Raw genomic sequence first — 20,013 nt, 5'->3', positions numbered from 1 at the left:
ATAAAACATTTGAATGTTTGAAAAATTATTACAAGTAGAATGAATTACGTCGGAGTTCAACTTGTAGGGGTTACAAAGGAATTAATCGCGTCCGACCTGGGTTCGGATCCTAGCAGAGCTTGAGAACAATTTTGTTTGAAAATTAATAATGAAAATAAATATTTAAAAAATATTGATTTTAGACCGGTGGAAAAAATTAACATGTAATTATGTAATTAAATAAGTTTATTAAAAAATGGGAAAATTAAAAAATAGGAATAGACAAAGTATGATCCAAAAAAGCTCTATTTTCTCTGAAGTGCAGATATGATTTCACAATCCATGAAAAAAGAAAGCAACACTGTGGATTAAATTAATACTTCATCAAATACTTCAATTTTTTCTGAAAAAGATCTACTCTAATTGTAAAAAAAATGTCATTGTTCTTTTGGTGTCATAATGTCCCATAAAATTAGGGGTCTCTCAAGACCATTTCTGCAAAAATTTCATATTTTATTTGAATTTCTGTTGAAAATTGATTATTTTATTTCATAATATCTCTATTATCCGAACTCATTAAAAAACGAAATTTCATTAAAAATAAAATAGAAAATGCATTCTAAATTATATTAATTCACTAATAACGCCAATTAAAATAAAGTAAGCAATTTATTCAATAATGGGCTTTAAAGGTACAAGTTTTCAGAAATTTTATAATTAAAGGATATTCTTTAATATACACGTACTATCCCTATAAAATAATTAATGAACTAAATAATATAAAAAATAAATGAATAATACAAAAAACAAAAATATTCAATAAAAATATTTTTAGTGATATATTTTCCTGAAATTAGTAAAAATACTAGAAAGAAGTTTGATATAAATAAGTATAAATCCAGTACTATAATTTTACTTTCACAAATAAAAAACATAATTATTTAATGAATTATTACAATTTAAAAAAAAAAATTTAGCACATTTGAAAAAATTCCGTGACTCTAATAAAAATGCTCTAACTTTTCTCTGACTTTCCCTGACCAATAAAATGTCCTTAGTTTTCCAGGTTTCTCAGGTCCTGGGCTCGAATCCTAGCGGATTTGAAAGGCGTTCCTTTTTTCACATAGAATTTTACTTTATCCAAGATTTGTTAATGCCCTTTACATATATTAGACTATATTAATTCCTAGTAATTCAGAAAAATATGTTAATTTTTGACCACCTTATGTAGAAAATATAAGCTTTTACAAAAACATTTACATTTACTTAACTGTACATGTGGGTCTTTCTAAAAGTAATGAAAATGTATGAATTGAAAACTCACCTCCAATTAATACATAATAATCAATTAATTATTCTTAATTCAACTACTAATGTGACGTTTTTTCTCGAAATTTAACATAAATTTACAATTAGAAGCGCAATGAAATAAGTAATCTTCACAAATCTTCTTAGTACTTAATGAGTAGATATGCAGGGGGAGTATTATATGAAGATTCCTACTTGACCGACATCGAGAATATTCTACAGCCGAAGTGGTTCACTTCCGTGCTAAATTTCTAGAATATTCATGTTGACGTCATCAAATTATATCCCGCAATTTTTTAAAGGTAATATTTTGATTTGCCCTTGAATTTTCTACCGTGTCATATAGTTGATAGAAAATATAGATGACCTATTGCTTCCTTATAGATAATGCATTTCATACAAAAATTTCTCTCTTTATTCACCTAATGCGCGTATAACTCCTGAAAAAAAATTCTTCTACAGTATACAAACGTCTAGAGTCTTAAGACAGTATGGTCCTAGAAACATAGCAACGACATGAACCACTTTAGCTATGAAACGGTATCGAAGTCGGTAAGGTAGGATGATCTAGAACTGGCCCTGTCTGCCTTCTTTTATAACAACTAAAAAATGGAAAACAAGGGTATCGTACAGGGAAGCACTGCAAAAAGTCTAAATGATGAATTATCAAGAGAATCGTGTGAACTTTGGTGTAGAAGATTGCTTTTTGTTTTCTCGCACATCGAAGTGTCAAATTCCCATCACACTAACCACAGAGTCATTTACAGTGACGTAAACAAATGTGAATGACCCGTAATTACATGTATCGTGGTGTGTTTCATGTTTTTGTTGCAATTCTAACGCATGTGGCTAGAAAATACAAACGAAGATATTTAAGATCGAGTCTTAGGCTTGTGGATTGCGATCCCGTTATACGACGATAAAGCGTGTCAGCTCATCTCGCAAACTTCGTTTTATATCCTGTGCATAACTATAAATGTGCGAGCACAGAGCATGCAATATCCTCTTCAGCATTGCGATGATAGGCATAGGCACTATTAATGAAAATATAGATCTTGGAAGGAAGTCGTGCATTACTGCTTCATTGTTGAACGAATCTGCTGTAGAGGCTTTGTGTCTAAGATAGTCACTCCGCTAGAACGGTCAATCTTTAATAATTAACTGGTTTAAAAAACTTAACGACAGTGCTTCATACTAAAATATTGGAAAATTAATTACAAACCGATGGAAAATAACTTTAAATAATAAATATTTGAATGGGCATGATATAATGTGATTATAGATTGAGTTGTGAATATTGAGTGCTTTACAATATGTTCATGTTGCTATTGTTATTGGTATATTATAGTTCGTTCTCTTGACTTCCTTTTGGGTTTTGCAATAATTTATATTCATTAGGTTCCAACATTTTAATAAATGATTTGATTAACCATATTAGATTAATGAAAATTACTTATTTAATTAGTAAACATGATTCATTAATTATAAAAGCAAGGATAAAAATGCATTATTTAAATCATTCAATATGCCTGATTTATCAATGAAAGTGACAGTTTAGATCATTCAAAAATATGGATTCTGTAAGTAGATATTACTGATTAGATAAATGGTCTTTATGCGTAGAAAATTATCTACTTGAAGTTCTGAAAGTTTAAAGGAAAGAAATTTTGTACTGATGGCTTTGTAAATTAGAAGCAGTGCTAAAATATGAATTAATTTATATTGCAAATAATATATTACAAAAGAAACTTATTGAGCATTATTTTAAATTTTAGTTTGAACAATATTTGTAGATAAAATCAAATTGGGAAAAAATATTTCGTTCCTTTTAACATTTAGAACTTCACGTAGAATTATAAAGTAAATTTTCTTTAAATTCATCTTTTTTGTTGAATTTCACTGTTTTTTATTTAAAATTGAATTTTTTTAAACTATTATTTCTTACATTTTTTGTTTACAATTAAACCTTTTTGGTTGAAAATTCAAATGTTGAATTTTTAAGTCTCGAATTCTCAACTGCTGCATTTACAAGAATGGAATTTTCACTGGTTGAATCTTGAAGGAAAGTCATGTCTTTGGCTTGAAAATTTAACAAATTGGTTGAATTTTTTTCTTTTTTGACTGAAAAATCATTCTCGGCGGATGATTCGGCTCATATTAAAAATTGGCCTTTATTGTTTGATAATTTCTATCTTGTGACTGAAACTGTATTTTTTGTTATTAAAAAGAAACTGTTTGGTTCAAATTTAATCTTCTAATCTGCTGAGAACTCATAATTTTTGATTAAAAATTTAACCTATTGTTAAAAACTCAATTTTTTTCTTTGAGTATTCATGATTTTAGTTTAAATTACGTATCTTATGCCGAATATTCAACATTCTTGTTTAAGATTAGTTTTACTGTTGTTGTTAAATATCAATTTTTAAAATTAAAAATTCAACTATTCCATTTTTGATTGAAAACTGATCTTTTTCATTTTATATTTGATCTTTAATCTTTTTTATTAAAAAATTGAACTATTTGGTTAAAGATTAAACTATTTTGTTGAAAATGCGTCTTTTTGAATGAATTTAACTGTTTTTAATTTAAATTTTAAATCTGTATTGGCTTAAATAATAACTATTACATTAATTGTCAAGAGTTCTCTTTTTGTTAAAGATTCATCGTTTTAGTTGAAAACTCATCTTTATAGTGGAAAGTTAAACTATTTGGTTGTAATCTCATGTATTTTGTTGAAAATTCGGTTTTATTGCTAGAACATAAATATTCTTGGTAGAAAATTCGTTTTTTATTTAATTCAAATGGTTATCGATTCAAAATCAAAATCGATTTGGTTGAAAAATCAAGTGTTTTTTTTTTTAAATCGTTTTTGGTTGAAATATTAACTATTATATTGTTTTTGACATTTCATATTCTTTTATTACAAATTGTACTACTTGATTAGAAGTTGAGCTACTTTTACAAAAATTAATTTTTTTACATGAAGATTCATCATATTAGTTAAAAAGTTACTCTTTTGTTGAAAATGTAACTATTTTGGTGAAATTTCAGCTTTTTAGGGTTTCGTAGCCCCTGGCTGCAATCCTTGTCTGTTGCAAGTTCAACTATTTGGGTTGCTAGTTAATTTATTTTATTAAAAATGCATTTATTTAGTTTAATTTTTTTTAGTTAAAAGTCAATATTTTTGAGTTAAAAATTCAACTTTTTGTTTAAAAATGCTTGTATTTTGTTGAAAACTCTTCTTTTTTATGGAAAAATATTTTTCTTGGTTTGAAAATCATCTTTTAAGGTTGAAGATTCATAATTTCTGTTAATTCATCAGCATCTTTGAAAATTCACCTGTTTTGTTGAAGTTTGTTGTTTTTTTTTGCCTGACAAATAATTTTTAGTTTGAAATTTAACTTATCCAGTTTTGGATAAAAATGGACTTTTTTCATTTGAAAACGCCATAGGTCGGATGATGCGTAATTATTTCTTCTATCTCATTCTGATCTGCAGCTTTTTTATCCTTAGGAGTTTTAATACAATGATAAAATAAATTCATATTTTTTCATTTTTTATGAATCAATTCGAATTGATTAGCAATCGCTTCAACTTTATCTTCATCATTATATGTATATACTTTTGTTTTAAATAATCAGTGGATGCATCTCAATTTCAGACTTTATATATTGTGGCAAATCTCAATAGCAAACCGTCAGAGCCCATGACATTTTTGAAGGAATCTGTATTATCATCAGAAGTAGTTTTCATCGACCATTGTAGATTTCATTCCACAATCCGTGAAATTAGAAACCAAAACCATCGATCAAGTCAACTTTTCAAATAACACAAAATACTTAACGTCATTCCTTTCTTGATAAAAAACAAAGTTAAACTATTTTAAAAATTAAATTTTTCTGTAAAAAAGATTTACTCACTTTCGCTCTACTGGGAATCGACGTGTTAAATTTATGATACAAGTCATTTTAAAGGAGTCTATATTATCATTAAAGGTAGTTACCATCGATCAGTGTAGATGTCATTCCACAATACGCTAAATCAGAAGTAAATGATTAGAAATCGAAAGTTCTGTGATTCGGTACCCAGTGGAGCGAAAGTGAGTAGATCTTTTTTCAGAAATATTTAATTTTATGCAATTTTCTGTTCTTTTAGTCCAATATTCAGAATTTCATTCTTTCAATTTGGCAACCCATCCTGATTTCACAAATAAAGCAAATTCATTTTTAGACCCACTTAAAAGTAATATTTATATATAATGCAGTTTGTGGAGAAGGGTTTAAGTTGATATCATGCGGATGTAGTGGCCTTTTTCTTCAGGTTACGAGCATTGCGGTTGGTGGTTAGTATAGCTAAGAGCTAAGAGGATAAAAAAAGTCGATGGATTTAGTTTCCGTCAACCTTTTCTCTGCCTTCCTCGAGGAACAGGGTTGACCACGGCTGTAAAAATGATAGGCAATAAAAAAGAATGAGAGCGGAAAAGACATTTTCAAAAAACTAGCTTCACAGAAAAAACTGAAGTTAAATTCTGTTACATGTAAAATTTCCCGCTGTTAAAGTTTACATACTATTTGGCGAAAGTTTATCACTTTATCCTACGATGGAATAAAAGCTGTCGTCTGCTACGGCGGCCTTAGCAGCAATGGGAAACAGCAAATTATGAGTGAATAAGCAACAGAAAAAAGAAAAATGATCCTTGCTGATATAGTATCTCTTCCGAAACAAATTACACTATTGTAAATGAATTAGAACTTATTTAGTACCATTTAGCAAAAAGCGCAAAAACAACTGAAATATGGGAATCCCCATTTCTCTCCAATTTAATGAAGTTAAACGACGATAAATAGCGCCAGCGTCGCGATTCTCGCTACATCTCGAATAAAAATGGCATGGAGAATAGACATAAGGAGACCAAACTAGCTGAACTGAAAATGAACACTTTTCTGTTGCTAGAAGTGCGCACACACACATGTGCAAAATCACACTCACGTGTAGTTCACAACTTCCCGAGCGTGGCGTGCCAACCGCACTTAAAAAAATATGGCCCCCGATGTAAACGCGAGTCAAATATAAGTAAATAATGATGGAACAATTAATAGTTTGTGAATAAAGGCAAGGATGTTAAAATTAAAAATCGCTGTATAAAAGCGAAAGTTTCCAATAAGTGTGGTTTCAAATGCATATCGTACAAGACTTTTAGAGTGGTGTAAGTTGTATGTTTATTGTTTTTGTTACGAGCGCGTCGAATATCTCTCACACGCATAGTGTTGGTAAAAGTAATTTCATATTTCATAAACATACTACCTACCTCTTCCATGGCGAATAATTTTTTATTCCACAAACATTTCACAAAATCCTGCTGATTATTAATTATTTAATTGTTCAAGCGACCTGTCAAAACAAAACAATGGAGGCGGCCATATTTTTTTAAGTGCGGTTGGCACGCCACGCTCGGAAAGTGTTGAACTATACGTAAGTGTGATTTTACACATGTTTGCGTGCGTACTTCTGGCAACAGAAAAGTGACCGTTTTTGGTGAAGTCCATGTATTGCAGATTGGTCTCCTTATATCTATTCTCCATGAAAAATTGAGTGATTATAAGGGGAAAGATTATCCTGGCAAGGTTAAAAATCTGAAATTATATTCAATTAATGTAAAGTTTATCCGGCAAGGTTAATTTTTGTTGCGGTGGATCTTTCACCTGGAATCGACGTAAACTTTATCTTTCATTTTTTCTGTGTTGTTATTCCTGAACCGTAACGTGCTACTCTTTATTGTGAGCGTACCCTGGAAAATAAAAAAAAAAAAACAACAAAAAAAACAAAAAACAATATACCTGTTGAATAAGCTAAAAGGCTATAAACCACTTAATTTCACTTTCAGGATTTTAAATCCAGAAATAAAGAAATATTAACTTTATCTTTTTTATTTTCGGTTTCTAGGCAGATGAAATTGATGTTTTTTAAGTTTCTTGTTCTGAAACGGTGATGGGAAGTACCTATTTTATTTTAACTAGTTACATTAATTGGTTACTTTGTTTTGGTAACGATGTTACTTTTGTAAGTAACAAATGGGTAACTATTTTAGTTACTTTATTAGTGTTGCAACGGCAAAGATAACTATGGTTCCTTTTAAAAAGTAACCTGCCCATCACTGGTCTGAAAGTAGTATCATCATTTGGTTTGCAGCTAATTACGGTATGCAAATTCCTGATGAAATGCAGCATATACATTCGGTGACCACACAAGTGTTTCGCCTTCAACAAGGCATTACCTTGGATGTAAAAGCGTAACTGCACCCGTAAGTTTCCTTGGACGAAATTATCCATTATCTCTTGCAAGGTAAGAGGACTCTCGGAAGAGGCTCGTGGTCATAAAGACACCTTTCTTAGGGCCTCATTATTAGTTGGAAGTGCGCGCAAATCCGGTTTTGCACCTATGTATATAAGCTTCGACAGTCTGCGAATAAATAGGGTTGAGCAAGTATGTGAATCAGACACCACAAACGCGTCCGTCCTTTATCTTGTCGTTTTTCTGCCTGGCAGGACTCATTTTAATTAGGAGCTAGGGTAGATGGAAATGGATCCTGTCATCAGATGCTACCAGTGTCTCAAATCATAATAATTTCATTTAAATACAATAGAATTAAATGAAAAGAAAAGAAGGGGTAGTTACAGAAGTTACAACCACGGAAAAAAGTGGGTGTAAGAAAAATTGCTGGTACTTAAACAGTATCGCGTAACATCTGTTATCTTTTTAAGGTATTAGACCTCAAAATATTTTTGTGTTAAACCAGGGTGGCCGCTAGACTGGGTGAACCGGGAAATGGCAGTGCATTTATTTTTTCGCCGGCAATTTTACAAAATTTAGAAGCAAATTTTGTCCACATTGCATTTTAACAGTTTTTTAAATATTTAGTTGAATTGTTATCTTTTTCAATTATGCCATTATTTTAACACGATATTTAAGAAGGTTTAAAAATGTATAAAATTTTCAAAAAAGTATCTGGAAAATTTTAAGGAACAATTACAATTATTAATATTTTTTTCACAGGATGACAATAAGAATGCTGTAATTTTTTTGGATATAGTAAAATGATTCATAATGAATTAATTAATGAATGAAAGAATCCTTTCTTTTCCACGTTTTCAAGAAACTTCCCTTTTATTGTTTTTCGCGTAAATGCGAATTGAATTAATAGAACCTAATAAGGAAATCTAACTATTTTTGGTTGCAATTTAATGTTTTTTGGTTGAAAAGTCTACTATTATATTTTTAGTTCAGCATTTATTTCTTTTGGTTGGAAATTCTACTGTTTGGTATAAAATTTAATTGTTGTGTTGAAAATGTTACTGCTCTCTTAAAAAGAGTCACATTTTTTCGTCAAAAATTCAACTGTTTCCTTGCAAATTAAACTACATTGTTAAAAAATAATTTTATTGTTGATGAAGATTTGTCTTTCTCGTTGAAAATTGGAATATTTTGTTGACAATTTGTCTCATTTTATTTAAAAATGTTATTTTTTCGAATGAAAATTTGAGTATTCCATTTTCGTTTGAAAATTTATATTTTTTAGTTAAAAATACAAATATCTGCTTGAAAATTCATGTATTTAAAAAATGATTTTCTTGGTTAAAAATTGAACTATGTGATTGAAAATTCACGTATTTTATATCCAATTTGTCTTTTGCTAGAAAATTAATCTTCTTCGTAGGAAATTGCCTCTTTTTGGTTAAAAATGTAACTCAAATATTTTTTAGACTATTATTTTTGTTTGGGTAGCAGATTTATCATTTTAGTTGAAGCTTCAATTATTTAATTGAAAATTATTTTTCGTATTAAAAATGCTTATTTTAAAAGATTCAACATTTTTGTAGAACGTTATTCCGTTCCCTTCTTGACATTTATTCATGGGCCGGAGCGGGTCCAAGTCTGGAAAAAAGTAGGCCCTGGCTTTTCGATCAAGCCTGGGTCAAGCTAGAATGAAACGCTAAATCTGGCCGGGGCCTGGCTCGATCGCCGAGGCTGGTCCTGGCTTGACTCTAGCTTATTATCGATTCCGCTTAGCGTCATTTTATACACACGACCCTCTCCTTTAATTAAAAAAATATCAACGAGCAGTTTAAACTAATCACGAAAATATATTTTAATGAAAAACACCAAAAACATGACACTGATTGACACTCGCTTGTCGTTCCGTTAGTCTCCACGGTCGGATTACTTCGGATGTATTCGGTTCGCATCTCGTCCACAACGGTAGCAAATCCTGTTGTCGACTTGTAGTGCGAAAGAATAACAAAATTGAGAGCACTGTTATCTAACCGGGCTCGCGATATAGCCACTAGGAAATACAAGCTAGAACCAGGTTGGGGGCCCCGGCCTGGCCCAAGCGTGGACACTGGGAGTAACTTGGCGATTTCTACACGGGTTGCCTTGAAAAATCATCAATTTGGTAGAAAATTCATATTTTCGTTTTAAAATTGAATTATTTTAGTAAAAAATCCAACTATCTCTTTGAGAAGTGAACTGTTTTTTTTAAACTTTACTATTTTTTAGAAAGTTAACTTAAAAAAATCATATTTTAGGGTTGAAAGTTGAAGTTTCCTGTAGATAATTTTGGTAATAATTTTTCCTTGTAGGATATTCATCTTTTCATTTAACAATATAATTATTTGTTTAAAAGTTCATCTTTTTTCGGTTAAAAATTCAACGGTTGGAAAATTAGTCTTTTTGTAGAAAACTAATCTTTTGTTTTAGAAAAGTTCTCTTTTTTAGTTTCAATTTAAATTTTCTTTCTTAAAAATAAATTTTCTTTTTGAAAACTCAATTTTTCGGGGTATAAATCCCTTTGTATTCTAAAAACTTCGTCTTTTTAGCGTTAAGATCAATCTTTTATGGCAAGAAAAATCATTTTTCTAGACTGAAAACTAACTTTATTGTTGAAAATTCAACTGACTTCCAAAAAAATCATGTTTCTGGCTTGAAAACTTCAGTATTTGGTTAAAAATTTAACTGTTTTGAAAAGTTTTACTGAAAAGTTTTACTGTTTAACATTTTTTAATGCAACAGTTTAGTTCAAAATAATTTGTTTTTGTTGTTTAAAATTTGTCTTTATGGGTTGAAAATTAATCTCTTTTGGTACAAAATTAATCTTTATTGCTTGATAATTCAACTATATTGTTGAAAGTAGAATAAATTTCGACTCCAAGTCTTGACAATTCAAAACTTTTTATAATAAATTAAATATGGATTATGGACGGCCCCGAGTAAGGCCTCTTTTAACCCTAGATTCCCACCTTACCGACATCGAGGACGTTCTACATCTCAAGTGGTTCGCGTCCGTGCTAATAGTCTCGAGACTCAGCAAGGACACGAATTATTTGAGAATGTAGAACTTTCCCGATGCCTGTAAGGTGAAATGGGGTAACGTCCAGCCACGTAATTGATAGAGGGCTAAACTCGATGTGTTGAAACAAAAATTTTCCGCTAAACGGCAGCACGTTATTGCGGAAGTGAGTCATACTTTACAGAGTTGACACTCTTGTTGCCTATTTTCTATGGAACTGATGTACATGAATAACCACTTTAGTAAGTACCAACCGGATATTCTTGACTCGTCTACAAGTCAACTAGATTTACGTCATTAGAGCGTCTAGACTGGCCGAGACTCGCCATCAGATGTACATCCGGTGTGTAGCGATCGGCGGGATCCATAAATCGATCATTTAATTGCTCTCCAGCCGGGAAGGGACGATTCGCTCATCCTTGCCGGCAGTTTCCCTTACCTTTTTTCAGTCTGATCACTTTGCTTTTCCTTCTTTATGATTGCTTACCCCTTTTCTACAGATGTCATCTGAGTCCCGATCGATCGTTTCAAGTTCCATAGCATGGATTCTTCGCAGTCATAAACCGCTTAAATAACGTGTGGGCGTCGTTAAATCGAATATTGAACGACGCGTCCCACCATTAGGTAGGTTTCAAGATGGCATCTGGAATATACGATCGACTTAGATCGTTTGGGTGTTTGACAAATTGCTAAGTGATACAGTGTTAGGGTGGATAGTCAGATATCGGAACGATGTACGAGGTGTGGCTATTAAGTTTTAATACTGGGCCTATAAAATGCGTTATAATAAAATTCCTAGTTTTAAACTTTTATTTCTTTCAATGTATTTTCCATCTCCAGCAGTAATGGAGGACCTTAAATAAAAAGCTTTTTAGGAGCTTTGTCGTTTGTGGTTTTAACTACCATGGATTGAAAGCTGGTTCCTTTCATAAAACTTTTTATTCTTGGAATAAGTAGAAGTCGTAGGGTGCTAGATCGTGTGAATGGGCTTGATGTTCCAAAATTTTTATGCTTTTATTAGCCCGAAATAGTTTGACGCATAAGGCAAACTCAGCGTGTGCAGGTGAATTTTCTTGGTGGAGAATCCAGTTCTTATTTTTTATTAAACTCGCGTAGTTTTTTTTTCAGTTCTTCGCGAAGCTTTCGTAGCACTTTCTATCTATCTTTACCATGTTTGTTATCATTATAAACCCTCAACGTTGGTAATTTTGAACGATTTCATTGATTTTCTGGATCTTTTCGTCTGTTTTTGAGATCTTCATCCTCTTCCCGACCCTCACACAATCTTTGGCGCCCTTAAAAAAATTGCAAGTGATAGACAAGCATCCCCATGAGCTTGTATGAACATTTGAAAATATTTCATTGCAGATTTTTTAAGTTTACTGAGAAACTTTATATTGTCGCGCTGTTCGCTTTGCGAGCTAGGCATGATTTCAACCGCAGCATGAAAAGTAGACTTGCTAAAACTAACATTGCAGGTATGCTACTTAACCTATAGAGGGTTGAGATAAGTCTCAAGCAAATGTAATTGAATTATGAATGAATAATATCCCTACGAATGTCCGAGAAGATAAATAAAAAGCAATAAAAAGAAGTAATTTTAATTTGTTTCTGATAAAGTTGCGCAGATAACATTCGTACCTGGCACGCTGCCCGCACGACGTGCGAGACATGTGACGCATGTAGGGTGCGAGGCTAATGCGTCGTAAGTTTTGAACACCTTACCTTACCATACGTAATTTTTTTGGCTAATTTTTTTTCGTAGTATTCATTTAGGGTTCATCCAGAAATATTGTACGATGGTTCGGGGATGGAGAAGTTTGATCAAATCTGACTATTTCTTCTAAATTGACAAAGAAGTTCAATTTTCAACCAAGTAGTTAAATTTTTCACCAAAATAATGAATTCTCAACAAGAAATGTAACATTTAATATTATGACCAAGAAAACATTCTCATTTTGGATCAAAAACAGATAAATTGAACCAAACAAGACGACTTTCATCAAAATGATTAAATCCTCAACCAAAACGGAGTCACTTTTAAACATTCAGTTGAAATTTTGACCAAACAAGATCAAACTTCTCCCAAATGGATAAATTTTTCAGTAAAAAAGGCGAATTAAAAAAAATTGAATTGTCTACCCAGAAAGATTTGTCAGTTAGTGAAGAAATAAAAATCTATATAAAATGTTAAATTTTCATGCCAAATAGACGAGATTTCTACAAAACAGTTGAATTATCAACCAAAAAGATAAATTTTCTAATATAAAGACGAATTATCAACAAATGAAATATATTTTTAACCAGATAGTTAGATTTAAAAAAAAATTAATTTTCTACCAAAGAGAACAAATTTTTAACGAAGAAGATTAATTACTACAAAAAATGTCGAATTTTTAACAAAATACATACATTTTCCACAAATAGTTAAATTTTTAACCAATGTGGCAAACATTATTAATAATGATAAATAAATAATAATGAGGATTAGTTATAATAATCCATGAGGATTAGTTTTCCACCAAAAGGGATGAGTTTCGAACAAAACATATGGATTTTCCACCAAGTAGTTCAATTTTCAAAAAAAAAAGATAAATTTTTAACAAAGACTAGAATTGGTAAATTTTTATTAAAAAAATATAATCTTCAAATAAAGACATATCAAACCAAATAATTCGTTTTTCAACTATAGAAATGAATTTTTAACTAAAATCATGATTCTACAACTAAACAAATGAATTTTTAAACAAGGTAGTTCAACCTGCGTCTAAATAGTTGAATTTTCTATCAAATAGTTTGATTTTCTATCAAATAAATGAATTTTTGAGACGAAAATACGAATTTTCTACACAACAGTTCAATTTTACTCTCGAAAATATGAATTTTTAAGAACATAATTAATTTTTAACCGGAACATATATATTTTTAAACACACAGTTGCATTGTTAATTGAAGAATGTGATATTTTATTAATAAACAAATGGATTTAAAAAAAGTTGGATTTTCCTAGTTGGTTTCTATTATTGCAGTTAGTATTTAAGTGAAAAAACGAGAGAGAAACTACGAACCATGAGATAAATAAAAAGAATTTTTGAGAATATACGGATCAAGAATATAGAGAAGTTTCAATAAACATTGAAGTTCGGTTTTAATATTTTAAAAATATCAAGTTAGAAAAATGGATATTATCTTACCAAATAAAGTTGATTTTTCATTGCACAATTTTCGATTTCAAGGAAAACTAATTGCTGATTCTTATTATAACATTTTATTAAAAAAAATTAATTTCATTAAGGATCCGCGTTTATTTAAATGAAAATTATTTCTTGAATTTCGTTTATTTAATTAACAGCTAGTATTTGTTATTCAAAAGACTTCACGTAATTTATCTAGAGTCCCTTAAACTTTAAAGAGTTAGCTTCCTTTGGAAATATGACGAAGCATGAAAAAAAACATGAAATTTTTTTTTTCAAATCAAAGGTGCCGGCGAAAGTGATGCATATTTGATGTTTTACTATAGGACAGTCATCTAGATGTTAAAGGTTAGTTTCTATGGATTTTAAGCATATGCAAACGTAGAGCGTTCTTACCTCAAAGAATTTTTCAAGAAAAAACAGCAATTGAGTCAACCATTTTACTCTATCTCAACAATTTACTACATTATTATTAATATTTGTAAACATAATATTAGTAATTATCATTTCTTCATGAGTTCAGACACTATTGGGATCTGAAATACTCAAATACGCCACCTGGTCACAGAATCGTTAAGTCGACTGAGCGTAGGTAAATTTTGACGGGAACTATAGGCGAATATACGAAAATAATTTTTCGAAAGGGTTCACAGTGTTTTTTACAGTGAAACTGGGGAAAAAATAAAAAGTTACAAATAAAATGAATCAAATTTTATCAATGGAGTTTTTGCCACGAAAATCGAAGAGCAAAGTGTTTTCCCAGTGGGAACAAAATTTGGTGACGTCTTTAAGACATCGTTACGGCATCTTTACGACAACTTTACGACATCCTATGTCCATGTCGTTTCGGTCTCTTTGTGATATCGTAAAGATATCGTCAGATCATACGACTTATTTACGATCTCGTAAAGACACCCAAACGACATGGACATAGGATGTCGTAAAGACGTTGCCAAATTTTGTGTCTACTGGGCTGTTTGTTGTGGCTTGTTCCACTATCAATAAAAAAGTTTGAAAAAAAAGTTATAATCATCATCAAGTATTTATCGTTTTTATTCTTCAATACTTTTTCAGCATTTCGAGTGAAAATAATAAAAGCAGGTTCTAAATAAAAATATTATTTTAGGTACAAATATATCAACATAACCTCAAATCTGAGAAAAAGTTACTGCTGATTTGTCATTTCAAGTTGATATAAATTAAATTTCGCATTAAAATGTCGATAGTTAATATTACATTGTAAATGTTTATGCGGGGAAAAAATGTTTGTCGGGATAAAATTCTTTCTCTTCTACGAAGTTTCTACATGCCGGTGTAAATTTGGTGAAATCACAAATTTGAGCTATTATTACTTTAATTTTTAAGGTTTAAGACTAATTTTCAATGCTTTTACATCAGTCTTATGAGACATCTACCTATTTTCGTCGGCCATATTGCTTTTGACGCTAGTGGTGCCCTCAAGATTTCAGATCTCAATATGAAGAGACGTCTAACGAAATTGACTATAATAAGCTTTATCAAGCGGGCGACAGAGGTCTGGCGTATTTTACTGTACGAGTTTAACATCTCGAAAGTCTCAGTCTCAAGTAAAAATATTATCTTATATTATCAATATCTACTCTTTAAGACCCATTTTACTGCGTCTTTCTAAACTAAAAGCACTTGAGTTTTGAAAATGATAAATAACAATGGAAAGATTTTTATCCACTATTGCATAATTAATTTGATGATTTTTATTCAACTGAGGCTATAGTTGCAGGGAGGAAATCTCATTCCGTAATCAAATTACATCTGTCCATCCTTTCTGGCTCCTTAAGGCGTATGATTACACGATCAAGTCATTTCATAGACCTTACGTCTGTCTTGACTGAACAACAGTACCTGTATCATTGCAAGGAATTTTAATAGTGGTAAAGTACCGCTGCACAATTGCACATTACCGCAATAAAGATCTGCTAATTCATTGCTGTGGTCTCAGTAGAACAAAATAGAGCAGGGCGAGGCAGCATCATCCAGTTAACATTCATTGCTCTGTATAAAGTTAATAGGACGTGAAGTTGATGTGTTTTTTTCCGAGGAGAAAACAAATTCCTAAAAAACGTAAACAGAATTATTCCGGATTGTATAACATTGCTTCGGATTTCATATGATTACTCTGGATTACATAAATATGTAGTGAATTACACTAAACTCCCGATGTAAGACCGGTTTCATGCACAGCTTGCCTTGGCCTCGATCCTATATCGAGGGTTGAGTTTAATCCGCCTTAACTAGACTGACGCGAATTTTCAGTCAACAAGGATTAAAGTTTAATCAAATTATTTAATTTTTAACAAACTATATGAACTCTTCATTGCATAGATGAATTTTAAACCAAAGTCGTGAATGATAAGCTAAGAAGATTAATTTTTCAACGGAAAAGAGACATTTTGAACAAAATAATACATTTTCAACCAATCGGATGAAATGTGCACTATAACAGATAATTTTGGGGCAAATAGTTGTATTTTCAAGTGAAAAATATAAATTTACAAACAAAAATGAAATAGTTACATCTTGAATGAAAGAAATACATTTTTTAATACAAAAAAAATTTTCAGCAAAATAGTTAAATATAAATAAGAGATGAATTCATAATTAAAATAGTTAAATTTTCGGTTAAAAATCAAATTCTCAAACAAAAGGACATGTTTTTCACTAAATGTATGCATTTCCTACCATATGAATTCTTAACAAAGTAGTTCAACATTCAATCAAGTAGATAACTTTTTAACCAAGAAGACGGATTTTTTTTACCAAAAAAGACCAAATATTTAACAAAATACATACTTTTTGAAGAAAGGAGTTAAATTTTTAACTAAAAAAAATAATTTTTCAACCAAATAGTTGAATTTTCAATTAAAAAAAGATAAATTTTCAACAAAGTAGTTAAATTTTCACTTAAAATTAAATTTTGATCCAGGAAGCAAGTTGTTGAATCCTCAGCTGAAAAAAGCGAAATTTCAAATAAATATGTGTACTTCTAAATAAAAAAGATAAACTTTCAATAAGAAATAGAAAAATTACGTTTTAAATAAAAAATTAATAATTTTTCACAGAAGAAAAACATAATTTTTAATGAAAGAGATGCATTTTTAACTACAATGATGCATTGCATCCGAACAATTAATTTTAAATTATTTAAATTAATTTTTTACTGAAAAGATGAATTTGCAAGAAAACAGTTGAATATTTATCTAAAAATATCACTTTTTCACAAAGCTTTTACATTTTATGCAAAGTAGAAGAATATGCAGATTTAAATGAATTTTTAATCAAGAGTGCAATTTTCAATACAAAAGAAAAATTTATAATAAAAAATGAAATAGTAAAATTTTGAGCTAAAAAATTAATTTTAAACAAATAAAGAACTTACTTTAAATTCATTTTCAACAATGTAGTTAAATTTTTAACAAAAAAAAGGATTTTCTACAAAATACAACAACGACAACAACATCAACGACGACAGGCAGATACCGAGTAAAAACTATTTTTTCAGACCCAGGGGGTCTGAAAACGTCGACATGTGATGGAATCCGCGAAAGTCATTTTTCATGTAAAACCCATACCTGCTCATTAGGATGGGAATGTAAAAAGAACAACTTTTAACCAAACATGGAATGGTTGAATTTTCTGTAAAGGAAATTAATTTTGAAGTAAAAAAAAAGAAATAACAATTTTTTAAGAAAATTACTTCGCTGTGATTCGAAACCAAGTACTTTAGATTGCCGGTCTGATGCTCTTACCCGAGAAGCGGAGCTGGAGAGTCATCTTTTCACAATTCAGAAATAAAATTCAATAATATAAAAATATTCATTTTAGACCAGTAGACAAAAAACAATTAATATTAAATTATTCAATACATTTTGTATAGTCAAAACAATATCATAAAAAATAATAATAGGGTATATGTTAGCGTTTTGAACGAGAAATCGGTTATTCTAAACAAAGATCATTTCACTTTAAAAGTGAAAATTATAATTTAAACATCTTAGGTTATAGCTGTGTTTTTCGTCGGAAATTGGCATTTTTTAGCAAAAATGAAACGGTTTGATTGTCTAGAAAGAAATATTATATATTATTTCTGAAGTTAGGATATCAATAATCATCAAATTACAAAAAAAATATTTTCCTTGCTTTTCTTTTCTATTATTTTAGATAAAAAGATGCTATAAAATACAAAATTTCGTAATAATATTTATTTTATATTTTAATTTAAAACTTTACCTTAGACAAACAAAATAATAACCCCCGTATCGCACGTGATTGTTTTCTAATGAAATAAAAATATTTGAATATCAAAAATTTTACAATTGAAGTTTGAAACTTTCAAATTTAAAAGATGTTCACTTTGAGAGTATTGTAATCTAGAGTTCAGTATTGATTATCTATTTCTTTCTTTAATTTTCACGAATAATGAATACATTTTGCTGGTTTAAAAAAAAATAACTTTTTTGCATATATTGTTCTTTTTTTAAAATTTCATTTTTCAATATTTTTTGGTTTGAACCATACATTTTTCCGTAAACTAATTTATAATCTAGATTTCAATATGCTAATATTAAAATTGATATTGTAGTAAAATTCAACATCCTGCGTCTATATGGGATGTCTATGTTCCTATAATGTTAATGTTGATATCTCGGAATACCCATGTTATAAATTATAATACCTAAGAGCTGACGCATCGCTGATTTCCATCCATAAACAATATTTCTGATTTGTATTCAGATTTAATAAATAGAAACCGGATTCAGGCTATAAACGTCTCGATAAGTTTAATAGCATATTATGCTTCCTGGAGGAGCATCTGTAATCAAAACTGTAATAATAATCCACTGATATGTTTCCACCAATATTCTTTCTGAATTTTATTATTTTCTATTCGCTGCGTGCAGCAAAGGAAAAACTGTCGCATAGTTGGGAAGATTCTCCTCGTCGCTTAAGGCAAAACTTTTTATGCGGATTTAATTGGGGACATGTAATTGGGTTGGGTTATAGTGAGCTTTTAAATCGTAGAGGAAACTGAATGGCAAAAAATAAAATTAAAAATAAAATAAAACGAAAACGTGCATCTCGTAGGAAAATATTTACGGTCTTAATCTAGGTTTTCGTTTCAAGTGCATGTAAATTATGCCCAGTCCTACAATGTGACCATAAAAGATAGTGTGATTATAAATCTTCGGTAAGGAGATTATAAATTCGATTTTATACGGGTATATTACAAATTATAGAAGCAGTCTTTTTTTCGAAAGGACATTATTTTGTTTTGAAACGACGCTTAAATAAGGCGCGGATGTTCTGAATTTTTTAGATTCCTTTAAATCTATAATGACACTATGTTTATAGGATTTCGTAGCCTCGGTTAGAAACCGGTCGGGTGTTCGTCCGTCCGCCATACTTTTTTCCAAGGAGCAGAAGTGATGGTCAATAAGGGGAAGTAGAGGAAGTGATATACAAATAGGAAGAGGGAAATAGGGGAAAGGATAGGAGTGTAATATAGGGGAAGTGAGGGTAATATATGGGAGGGGAATTATAACTTATGAAAGGGGAAGAGAGGAGAAGTGAGGGGTGAGGTAAGAGAAATGAAGAGAGCTGAATTGAAGGAATTATTATTATTATTATTATTATTATAAATTAATTGGTAAGTGAGGAGTAATAAGAGGTGGGAAGTAGGGAAAAGAAGAGAATGGGGTATACACTAATGTATAAAGAGTGTGCTGAGGGGTGAAAAGGGGTGGAGAAGTGAGGATAAATTAGGGAAGGTGAGGGATAGTAAATGAGGGGAATTAAGGTAATAAGGTAAGGCAGAAGAATTGAGGGAAAGTGATAGGAGATGAAGTTGGGGAATTGAGGAAAAGTGATAGAAGGTGAAGTTGAGGAAGTGAAAGTTAATAGGTAAGAGGAAAAGTAGTCCAAGAAAGGGTAAATTATGAGAGCATAAGTAGGAGAAGTGAGGCTTACGGAAATAGGAGAAAGAAGACTAGGGGAATTAAAGGAATTAAGGGAATGGGATGCAGGGGAAATTGGGAGAGAAGATGTAGGGTATTTGAGGCGAGGGGAACTATGAAACTGATGGCAGTGTAACTAGTAAAATAAGGTGAGATAAGGGGCATATGGTAAATGAAGGGAACTAGGGGGCGGGGG

General features: G+C 30.6%; 1 protein-coding gene across 1 annotated transcript in view; it reads left to right on the top strand.

The window, feature by feature from the left end:
* The window catches only part of LOC117171395 (cadherin-99C), a 313,631-nt gene that overhangs the window by 79,961 nt on the left and 213,657 nt on the right, over nt 1–20,013 (top strand). The gene's annotated exons all lie outside the window — the stretch shown is intronic.

The sequence above is a fragment of the Belonocnema kinseyi genome, chromosome 4 (genome assembly GCF_010883055.1).
Source record: "Belonocnema kinseyi isolate 2016_QV_RU_SX_M_011 chromosome 4, B_treatae_v1, whole genome shotgun sequence".
Lineage (NCBI taxonomy): Eukaryota > Metazoa > Arthropoda > Insecta > Hymenoptera > Cynipidae > Belonocnema > Belonocnema kinseyi.
The sequence above is the reverse complement of the archived record's forward strand: the minus strand, read 5'-3'. Positions and strand labels throughout refer to the sequence as shown.